Below are 12,189 nucleotides of genomic sequence, written 5' to 3'. Positions count from 1 at the left end.
AATATATTAACCTTTTATAAACTAGATAATGTTTTTGGTTTCCACGTATAAAACAAGTACCGTTTTAAATGAAGCACTACCTTACAAAAGTGGGCAATATATTCCACAGTATAGACAAGGGTTGTGACACAAACATGCCTCTTTTCAATTACTATTAACCATATTTTTAAGACTGGCTTCTTGAAGGGATATTTTTCAAGGTGCATATTGGCTTATTAATTTCCTATTAGTTAAGGGCATATTGACATGAATTAAGAAAGTTTACCCTTTAGAAGTATTTTAGAAATCAGTTTCAGCAGTAGCATATTATTTATCCTTTTACTAATTATTCATTGTTTACGTGCTCAGCTAAGAAACCTTTTGAATAAAGAACATCTTGTGGGTCACGGTAGCTGAATTTGAGTGAACAGTAGCTATGTACCTAGTGAGATCAGTTGAGAGACACACTTAGCACGACTGTGATAGGCCATGAAATGCAGCAGCTTTCATAATATGTAAATAATAGTGCAACAACAAGGATATTAGCAGCATTACAAAAATAAGGATAATGGTGGATAAAAATGAAAGAAACAATATGGGGCCATAATTCAGAAATGTATATATTTTGCACAATGAGACACTAACTGCTACTGACCACATTAAAATCTTGGAATTATGGGAAAGAAATTGCAAAAACATGTAGGATATCCACAACATTAGTAATATGTATATGCAACAGGCTGTTCTCATTGTCAGTATTCATGGAGCTGCACATTGCTACCCTCAACACCACCAAATCAACTGTCATTACCTAACATACCATGCACCCATGACACAGAAATAGTGGGTCACTGCCATATGGGTAGAGGCGCCATGCAGGAGCTGGTTGGCATGTGTCAGGTTTTTATGTAGACTAAATGGTTGTGTGCAGTACCCATTCCTGAGAATACCAAGATATGTGTGGCTTTACAAGTTTTAGCTACAGGGACCTTCTAGCTACCAACAGGGGGCATGGTGGGTATATCCCAGGCATCTGCCTGAGGGCCACTTCACCACTCTCTGAATGCCATGTTATAGTATGTGTTCCCATGCAACACAGAGGAGATAAGCAGCACTATGTGAGTATTTTATGACATAACCTATTTCACTAAAATCTTTGGAGCTGTGCCCAAATTGCAGTAAATGCCCCACCTGTGGATTAACAATGGCATATCATCCATAAAGTGTTTTACTCCATCAATGCCAGTTGATCTGTAATCCACAAGTTATAATATAGAACATGTCAGCAGGCCATTCAGACAGTGCCTAGAACTCCCACATCAGGCAAAGATGCTACATAATATCAACAGTTTGAGCAGGGTGGTTTTCCACAGGGCCATTATTGATGATGCCAGATATGCCCTGCAGCCATGACTAATGACATCAACTAGAAACCCATGCAGCATGGTACAGAATGCATATAACTTTGCCTGTCAGAGATGTAAATCATTGTCATTTGTGTGTCTGGACTGGTAAAGGCCTGCTATCACTGTCTAAATGTAGTGTACTGCAGAATGACCCTGTAACATGCAATATAATCTTTGTGGTATGTGCAGTATTAGACAGCATGCTACCATGTAAACAGACAGCAGGGGGGGTGACATTTGAGAAGCAGAAGTACCAGAGTCAGGAGGTGCCTAATGAGGAGCTCATGGATCAGCCAGTAGTAGGGAATGCACAAATTGCCCGGTTAGTGTCTCAGATCATCACACAGACCAGCTCAGCTGTGGTTATATTGGTGTCTGCCTGTCATGTAAAATAGCACTACATAGTCATTGTATAGTGGCCATAGAGACACTCAGATCATGATAGGGCAGTATCCATAGCATGGTTGGTCACTAGTGCATTTAGGTCTGAGATCTTCCTCATGCTGAATGGAGCTGGTGGCAATCAAGGGTCACTTTCCCACCGCAGATGTGGGTGCTGACTGTGCTGATATGCTGGTTTCATGCTGTCCCACAGTAGCATCATGGATCTAAGTGGGTGTCCATGGAAGTGGGTGGGGACATTGTCATCACATTACCCGAGTCTACCAGTGACACTGTGACCCCTGACTGTATCAGAATTTAGCTGCTATCATCAGTGGGGACCAGACAGTTCCCTGATCTGAGGCAGGTTTATATCCAAAGTGGATGAATTTGGTAAAGCAACACCTGTAAAAACACATAAGCATAACTCAGTGTATGAATGAATCCTACACCAACAACCACAGACCAGTGAAAGTAATCTTATATAACAGGATGTTATTACAATATATATGATAACATACCTTGAGCATAGTGGCATTGCACAAGTATTCCTGATTTTCCTGTAATAAAAAAAGAAGCCACATTTGTTAGTTGTATGACACAGAGTTGGATATGTAAAATGGATAGAACTATATGTTACAAAATATCCATCCTTGCCATTCCTAACTGATATTCAAGGCAATTTGTAGACTTAGCAACAAAGTCAAGAACTCTTTTCCATTAACTTGAGACATCTGTACTCCAAGTCAGACATGCCAGGAACTTCTCCATGTCTGTTTAATGATAATTCTGTCAGCAGATCCCCACCCATGGTCCTATGCTCCTGTATCAGGTAGATCACTTTGTTGAGGGTATGGGTAAGCATGTTGGTAACCCACCTAAGACTCTGTTACTATGTTAAAGTGTGGCCACTGATAGCACTGATCTCACATAAAGGGTCGATGCCAGGGCACTTCTATGTGTTAGGCTTGTAAAGGCTCCAGGGCCATTAACCTAGTACACACCTATGAACATACGAACCTAAAAGACACTCAGAGAAGACCTTGTTGGGACTATAACTACAAAGAATCCTCTGTATCCTGTATCCTATGGCAGGATACCATTCTAGGCCTGGAAGAATTTAGCCTTGTGGTGATAATCACCTTTGGGCACGATAAACCTGTAATATCAAAGAAATACATGTGTAAGTCGGCATGCAATACATGCTATAATTCAATCTCATCAACACAAAATTGACCAGTGTTGACATGACCCATTGTAAGTGCTACCAATGATGTGGGACTAGCCATGCAAATAACTACCATCCATGTAGTGGCAATAGGTATTTTATTTTGCAGGACATTGTTTTCACTCATGGCAGAGGGGCACATAACCTTGACCAGGAAGTCCTTTGGTAAAACAGCTGTATTTGGGATTGCTCTCATCATGACAATATGTCTGTGGGCCACAGTAGCAAACATACTCCTTCTGTTGCAAATAGTAATGGCTACAAGTGTAGAGTAGTGCTACATGTTATTTCACCAACACTGTGAAAGTCGTACTGGCCAGATAGTGAATGTGCCTCTCATTGTTCAACAAGTTGCCTGACAATAACATACACCATGAATGCCATCTGCAGTATGTCCACTCACAAACCACACTCATCTGATTTGACCCCTGAGAGGTGTGTGTGTGTGTGTGTGTGTGTGTGTGCCATCTGCAGTATGTCCACTCACAAACCACACTCATCTGATTTGACCCCTGAGAGGTGTGTGTGTGTGTGTGTGTGTGTGTGTGTGTGTGTGTGTGTGTGTGTGTGTGTGTGTGTGTGTGTGTGTCTGTCCCACAATTAAGCTGAGGCATATGTCAGAACATCCCTCAGGATGTGTATGCAATCCCCCAATATTATCCTCATAATTAATCTCACATGGTTATGTGTGGAGGGCTCCCCTCAACACAGCATTCACAATTCAGCCAAACAGCACTGCAGTACAGGTGCAGCCAAACATGCATGCATGCTGCAGGGACCTTAGATAAATCATTCCTGAATTTACCACATTTGCTGCAAGGCCCAGTGGAGGAAGAGCAGACCAGAAGTCGTGGTCACCATTACTGTAGCCCCACCCCACATAATCCCACACACCGTCCTAGGTATAATGACACATAACTCTTCTCCACAGAAGCAGTGCATAAAATAAGATGATTATGAAGTACACAGGGACACACCAGTCACCCAGTCATGCCACAATGTCCACTGCATGAACAGCCCCTTGGAGGTTCAGGTGACAATCTCATCCTCCCACACACCCTTCTCCTCTCAGTTTAAAACATACAAGGAATGTGCCACTGCTGCCTCATCAGATAAGTATTTAATGGTCAAAGGGCTCACATATAGTACAACCCACTTGATACATGTAACTCTCCCTTACAGGACAACACATGGTTAGAAAGAGGCAAACAGAACACTTCCTTACACTTGCATATCAACAGCCTAAATCAGGGCTACATGTCCCAGATAGTACTAAATGCATATATCCTTACTGTTGTGCTATTACATTACCATGTTAAACCACCTACGACAACCCCCACCCCATTCACAGTATCACATACAATGAGTGTAAACCTGTTGTCAGTTATACCCATGAGCTCACCCATACATGATAAGCAACACAAAAGTACTGCTTATGTACAACACAAAAAATGCATAATACTAGCACCCCCATCACGTAGCTCTATAGATTGCTCCTGTATCCTGCAGACACACAATTTCCTTTACTGCTTTGCTGCTCTGCAGGCTGCTATATAACAAACTTCTATAGCCCAAAGGACACAACAATGGTCATGTTTATCTTTATCATACAAGTTTGAGAATTTTAATGAGGGCCTAGCATGAGCTCATTTAGAGTGAATTTTCCTGTATCGTACTTTTATTTCATCACACGCTTCATGTTTACTATGCTATGAGGTTGCTTCAACATCATGCACTTGCATGAGTACCTGCAAAAGTACTTTGCTCGTGCGTGGGTTGGTCAATGACCCCGGTGAAGATGTATGGAAAACTTTTGTTGTGTTATGGTCTGCAGCAATATTAATATGCATCAGTGGAAATATGTAGGCACTTGCTGCTGCTGGTACACTAGTACATGCCTTAGTGCACACACTAACACTATTCTACCATGCCATGTATAGCCTTCCAAAGCAATGGTGACAATACAACTGATTATGTTGACAAGGTGCCTGAAAATGCACATCACATGCCAGCAGCAGTAATCTGTGTGACTACAGTAGGGCTAACATTTTTTTCTGGAATGTGACCTGCTAAATGATCATAGCTTCCAAAGCCACTTGACAGGGCTCCCAGGGTGTGCTCAAAGGACAGCAAGATATTCCTGTACTTTGTGTAAGAGACAACTGTAGATGCCTGCTGGGGTATTTATAACAGGGTCACCAGTATAAAGTAGATGTCTGGCATGGCCTTGACAGGGCAGTGACTGTTTCTACTGGCATCAGCTGCTCTGGTGAGCAATGCTGGCACCATTATACTGGCTTGAGGAGGCACCATTCTGACCTTCTTAGTCAACAGGAAAAAAGGTCAGACAGAGTATGTTTGAGATGTACTGTAAGTATGTAGGGCAATACATTGCTTTATTATTTCAGATATAGTCAAATGGGCACCTGGAGGACATGTAATTCATGATACCTGGATTTTGTTTTAATGTTGGAGCAGATTATAATGAATAGGTCCTGTATCAGAGCAGAATGGAGCATCTCCCTAGGTGCAGAGGTATATGAAACTTGTCATGGTATAATTAGCTGTGTATATCAGAGTAGCATTGTATTATTTACCACTATAATTATGTAGAGGCACCTATAACACACATATATATATAACACTAATATGTACTGGCAAACACAACATAAATATGTGCTGCGTTGCAAACCCACATGCACACTCTGCATCTAGAGGGAATCCTCACATCCACATTTGCAGCTCAGTTTGCTAATACATCGTGCCCAGCACCACACAAGCATAACATGCATGCCAGTTGGCACAGTAATATGCCATGGCCACTGTGACAGAGGATCTAGATGAATGTGTGGAGGGCATACTTGTCATAATATTGCTCATACTTTGTCTCACCAAATCCCCATTCAAGTACTACTTCCAACTTTCATACTGGTGACACATATGCATTACAATAGTTCTGTCCCATGGTACATACCAGCCTAAATTACAGTGGCTGTCAAATATATGTTACAACTGCCTGTGTCGCCAACATTTACTTCTCTGGTTTTGGTACACCCCATTAGCACCAACTCAGTGCTGGGCTGCACTCATACTGACACTGTCCAACTTCACAGAACACGTATTTGCCACTCTCCCATACAACATATACACTCACATACTTTCAGTGCCCTATTATGGCTGACAGCACTAACCTGCCATTTTTGTTCCCCACAATGGCCTTTAATGCACTGCAACTGCAGCTGCAACCTTGTATGCACATCATCCAATAAGGACCTTTGACACTCTATTCTTAGTCAGCAGTATGGACTCTGGCAAAGTAGCATAGCTAATAGCTGTATACCTGATAACACCGACATGCGAAAACACCGACATTATAAAAGCGAAAGTTCAAAAACACAAAACTTCACATGCCCGACAAACCACAATCCCGACAATAAAAAAACAAAACAAATCCCCTGTCCAAAAAGCACACACACACAACACAAGCACACCAAAAACCTTACAAACCTACACTAATCCTTACATACACAACTATCTATGCACTAACCTTAACCAAACCCTAACCCTAAGGTCCACCACTATTGCACACTCACCTAACCCACGCCCTAACCCTAACTCACTTAACCCACCCCTAACCCTACAGTCTGTCACTATCACACACTCTCCTAACCCGCGCCCTAACCCTAACTCACTTAATCCACCCCTAACCCCACACTTACCTTAACATGTCAGTGTTCTCAGTGCCGGGATTTTCATCTGTCAATCATCTCCGTTGTCGATCTTCCAGTGTCGGTGCTCTCGTCGTTGGCATTTTGCAGTTTTAGCGTTATCAGGTAGACCCCTATATATATATATATATATATATATATATATATATATATATTTTTTTTTTTTTTTTTTTTTTTAGTTAAGTGGGTTGGCTTTCTCAAAACATTCTCTCTGTAATAGAAGGAATGAGCTAATGACAGTAGCAAAAACACTTTAAATGCAGTACAAGCTAGCACACTTGAGTGTGTAGCAATATTAAGGCAAATACAATTTAAATAAATGCAGATAAGTTAAAAATGACAAAAACAAGTTTATGAAAAATCAAATAAGAGCACTTGAACACTTAAAAGCACACAGAACAGCAAATTAAGGTAGAAGACAGTTATGTAAGAGCAGCTCAACAGAGCCCCTCACTAACGCTCTTCAAGAGAAACCCTGACGAGTGGATGGGTAACAGAAAATACACCCCTGGGATCACTTTATTGGCTCTGCTTGACAGAGGATCAGTTAATTAATCAATGGGGTGGCGAAAGCCGACACACTCTAGCTAGGCTTATAAATGCCCTCAGGCAGATAGCCTAGTACCTACCTATGAACCTATAAGTAATTTCTTTTTTTTTTTTGTGGAGAGGGAGAGAACAGAGCAGATTAAAATGCTATAGGGGATGTCCTTCCCAAGTGCTCTCTCTGTACACAGCAGAGGAGATGGGAATAGTAGGAGTGTCTGAAATCAAAATATGATCTCACTGTACTCAGCTGAGTGAGCAAATGAGATGGGCCCAGGAGGAGTGTCCAAAAACAGATTTACAGCAGGGGCGGGTAATTTGAAAGCCACTGAGAATAATACCACAACAAGAACAGGGAGGGGGACTAACTGCAGCTAGAGACAGGGAGTATTATCTCCCTGTATTATATTATATATAACAATTATCTACAAATTTCTAATCTTAAATGAGTGCAGAGAAAAGTATACTTAAATCAGCTTTTGTCAGTTGATTTATGCAGGTGAATCTCAGCAGCCAACCACTCGGAAGATGAGCAGAATCTTTGTGCATGTTCCTCTGCTTACTCCTCTCCCGTTCTGACTTTCCGGTATTCCATCCCTCCCTGATTTCAGTAAAGAAAACCACATAGAAGCATTACTGATAGCCACTTATTGTGACTCCCATGTATTCTCAGACAGTGACAGACAGTGGCTATGCAACATGATTTGTGCTACATCTTATCACCAGCTCTGTCATCTTTGTGATCAGATTTTTTTTACTTAGTAACTTATGTTGGTACAAAATTCCATCTTTTTAATTGATAATTACCATTGAGCCATGCCATGTCTCTCACTACCTATAGGGTAGCCCTTGCTCACATAAGGCATGTTTTTGAATACCAGGGAACGTCAACAGCTGAATAGAAAAATGTAACTACTGCATTCTATTATAGGTCTAATAACAGTAACTTGAGTTACCCAATGTTCTTAATATCCAGAGTTCAGAGCTCAGATCCAGTGGTTAGATTTTAAAACAGCAGTTGCATTCACTAAATGCAGAAGCTATCTTAATATCAAGGACATTTAAATACCAGAGAGTTTTTGTAAAGCAAAAAGTGAGGCATATTCTATGAATCACAGTCCCAAGCAAGGTAGAGTTGGCAAATAAAGTTCAAATCTAATAACTGTACTTCAAAGGCATATTATGTTATCCTGTTAGACATTACACCTGGAGCACTATATTACTAAAATGCCAACTAAATTATTAAAATCTATACTTCTAACATTTTTAAACTTCTTATTTTATTTATTATCAAAACAAAGTTTTAAATTGCGGGTTCAGATGCTGTAGCCAATCAATTTCCCTTAACCATGGTGGAAGAACAGTGAGTAGAAAAATTATTCATGATATTAAACAAAATTATACTCATAGGTCCTTCAAATGTAGGAAATCATTTGAGCTTACAGCCTGCCTTTGTGTTGTTTATTTTATCAGCTGTGCATTGCTTTTGATATTACATGCACCAAATAATTAAAACTGCAATGTGCTGTTTTATTTAACGTCATTAAATAAATCATATGTTAACCTCCCACCCACCCAAGACATTTTGAGATATTTTTACATAGAGTTTATTATTGAATAAGGCATTAAAAAGACTGATACCACTAGCTTGTGTAATCAGTCACATGAAACAGCCTTATAAATTCATATTCTCATGCAGAACGATGAAACAATGCAGCTCTGTGTCAAAGAAAGAGACCAGACTGTGTTTTATACTGTCCGGCTCTTTCAGAGAGACACCAATGCTTCCAAAATGCAAGCTAGATAGTTATTGAAGGCTAAATGTGCAAGAGCGTACAATATGGAAAGATGTAAGTCCATTGAACAAGTCATTGCTGGGGTGTAATTACTTTCCCACCACATCCCCACTTTTGCACTGATTTCAGTGTTGACTGTCTAAACAAAATCCCTGACTAGGTGGGATGCTTTGCCTGTCAAAAGAAAATACAGTGAAGATGAAATAACTCAATGAACTTAAATAAAGCTGCATGAAAGTCATTCTGAAGTTAAGCAATGACAGTTGTTTTGTTTATTCTTTAATTAATGAGAACTCCGTTGTCTATCCCTCATGTTAAACTATACCATACAAAGTTAACACTCAAGAGTAGTGCTGAGAAAAGGGATTATCAACACAGAGGTAAGTTGCAACCTAAAAATTATGTTCCTATATATGAAGGCTGTACTGGTGCTAAATATAACCATTATGAAATGGGGAAAGTATATATGTCATTAGCATATATCTGCATGTTTGTGTTTATGTGCACAACTTTTATTTATTTATCATATGTTGACCAGGTTAGTCTCCATTAGGCTAGCAGGCTACTTTCAGGGGAGACCCAAGGTGGAATTTATACTGTTAGGTGAAATTTGGAAAGGCTTTGGGGAATTGTCCCCACCCTCTTGAGTAGGTGCTGTGGGCTCTTTTACAGCTACTTGAGCTCCCAGCAACTCAAACAGATGGAACCTTAGTTTGATGTCTCATCTAAAGGATGACACATTCAGGAGTGCAGCATCACCCTAATAGTGCACTGCGATGTCAGCAATCCAATTACCAGGGCAACTTCTGGCCTTCCATCACCAAAGGGGAGTATGCTACATGTTAAGCCACTGACACTGGTGAAATATATAACACAGACACACACACACACACACACACACACACACACACACACACACACACACACACATCATATGTATCCTTCCCCATCTCTTAATAGACCCACACACGTATGCATATATATCTATGGTTCCCTTTATAATCTCGAAATACTGAAATATCTTATTTCAGTATCTCAAGACCATAAAGGCGAAACATCAAAACAGCAAAAGTGCATAAGCGCGAATCTGAATATCTTGAATCCACGCTTATGCATTTACGCTACGTTACGTGAAGTGTTTGGCTGGGATCGTGTCCGGAATTTAAGGTGAGTAAGTGTATGTGAGTGTTTTTATAAGTTGTATGTGTGGGTTAGGGTAGGGAGGTGCAAGTATGAGTATGAGTCTGAGTGTTGAATGTGTTGGTGTTTGTGTATGTGTGTGTGTGTGTGTGTGTGTGTGTGTGTGTGTGTGTGTGTGTGTGTGTGTGTGTGTGTGTGTGTGTGACTCTAGAATGTCTTGGTGTAAGTTTGTTTTCTTTTTCTGTTTGTGCAATCTCGGAGTTGGTATATATAAGTAGGGGGTGTGGGGGCGCAGCCCCCCACACGGGGGGTGCAGGGGTGCTTGTCCCCCTGCTTACCTGTAGTGTAGGATTGTGTAGTTTGTGTGGTGTGGGTAGAATGGTGTGTGTGTTGTGTGGTGTATGATGTGTGTATGTTCATGATTGTGTGTTTCGTGCTTTTGGGTTTCGGGATTGTGAGTCGTTCGTCTTTATAGTTTCGAGATACTGAAATTCGAGATTTCAGTATTTCGAGATTATAAAGGGGAACTATATATATATATATATATATATATATATATATATATATATACACATACATACATACATATTTTATACACACACACACACACACACACACACACACACAATCCATAGCCTGCTGGTCTTCCATCCCCAAAGGGGAGAATGCTACATCATGAGCCACTGGCAGTGACACTAATGAAATATATAACAGACGCACACACACACACACACACACACACACACACACACACACACACACACACACACACACACACACATGCACACGCACACATGCGCACACACACGAGCGCGAGCATGCAAATCATATGTATCCTTCCCTGTCTCATAACAGTTATATTCGGCACGAAGTACAGCCTTCATACACACAGCAAACTGATTTATTGCACCAGATACATATACAGGCACCTGTACATTAATTACAAAGTGACACTTATATATATGTATATGTGCGTGCGTGTGTCTGTGTTTGCATACATGTGTGTTTGCCACTGTGCAAGTGCATATGTGCAGTCCAGTAAGAGTTTCCAAAATCTACAAAAAATGAAAAATAAAACTTTTGAGAGATGCATTGCTTAGGCAACAACTGTACACTTCATGCATTCTACTACCCTTTGTCAACACAGGGTTCACAGATACATTTTCTGTTTGCATAAAAAAAAAATCAGTCATCCGCACACAACCACAGTGATGCACATAGAGTTGATATGCATGCAAATCAAGTAGCATGACACAAGCTGCAATACTAAATTCTTATGTATAACAGCAGAGTACTGTAGAACCCAAAATCAGATTTTGCACTGCCAGGTCACCACCCCACATTCCAAAAGATATGACAAGGCGTGAACTTCAAGTCTATTCATTTTCTATAGGTGTCTGTGTATGTGTATGTGGGTGTGGGAGGGGGGGTATTGGTGTATGCCATCTTGCAACAGACTAGTATCCTTACTAAAACTGGATCTCTGCTTTATTCTCACTGAATAGCTGGATATTTTTTTTTTAACTCCCCTATGGCAATGAACTAGGGTAAAGTAGTTATCAGAAAAAAGAACGAACGAAGAATGTGTGACTACATAAATGAATGATTGTTTACACAAATTTAACAGATGAAAACACCATTAGCAAATGGCTACTGTTCTATGATATGCTGCTTGACAAGAATATGGAGAAAAAAATCAATCATGATAATGGAAATTCCATTTGTAGCCTAAGAACGTAATTCATATGCAAAACTATTGTATCTATTCCCACATGGAACTAGGAACTTGGAAGCAGGCAGTCATTTTGTTCACAACAGTCTAACATTTTGTGCAGTACTAATCTTCAGATGCTATATTTTATTTTGTGTAGAGATTTATTGCTTATCTGGATCAAAAACAACTAAATGTTGCCTTTTCTTCAATAGGGCAAATACATAATAAGTATAGTTAGTTGTTCATATAATTATATATAGATACAAATACA

Source organism: Protopterus annectens, chromosome 5.part1, assembly GCF_019279795.1.
Source record: "Protopterus annectens isolate FY-2018-M chromosome 5.part1, PAN1.0, whole genome shotgun sequence".
NCBI classification, from domain to species: domain Eukaryota; kingdom Metazoa; phylum Chordata; order Ceratodontiformes; family Protopteridae; genus Protopterus; species Protopterus annectens.
The sequence above is the reverse complement of the archived record's forward strand: the minus strand, read 5'-3'. Positions refer to the sequence as shown.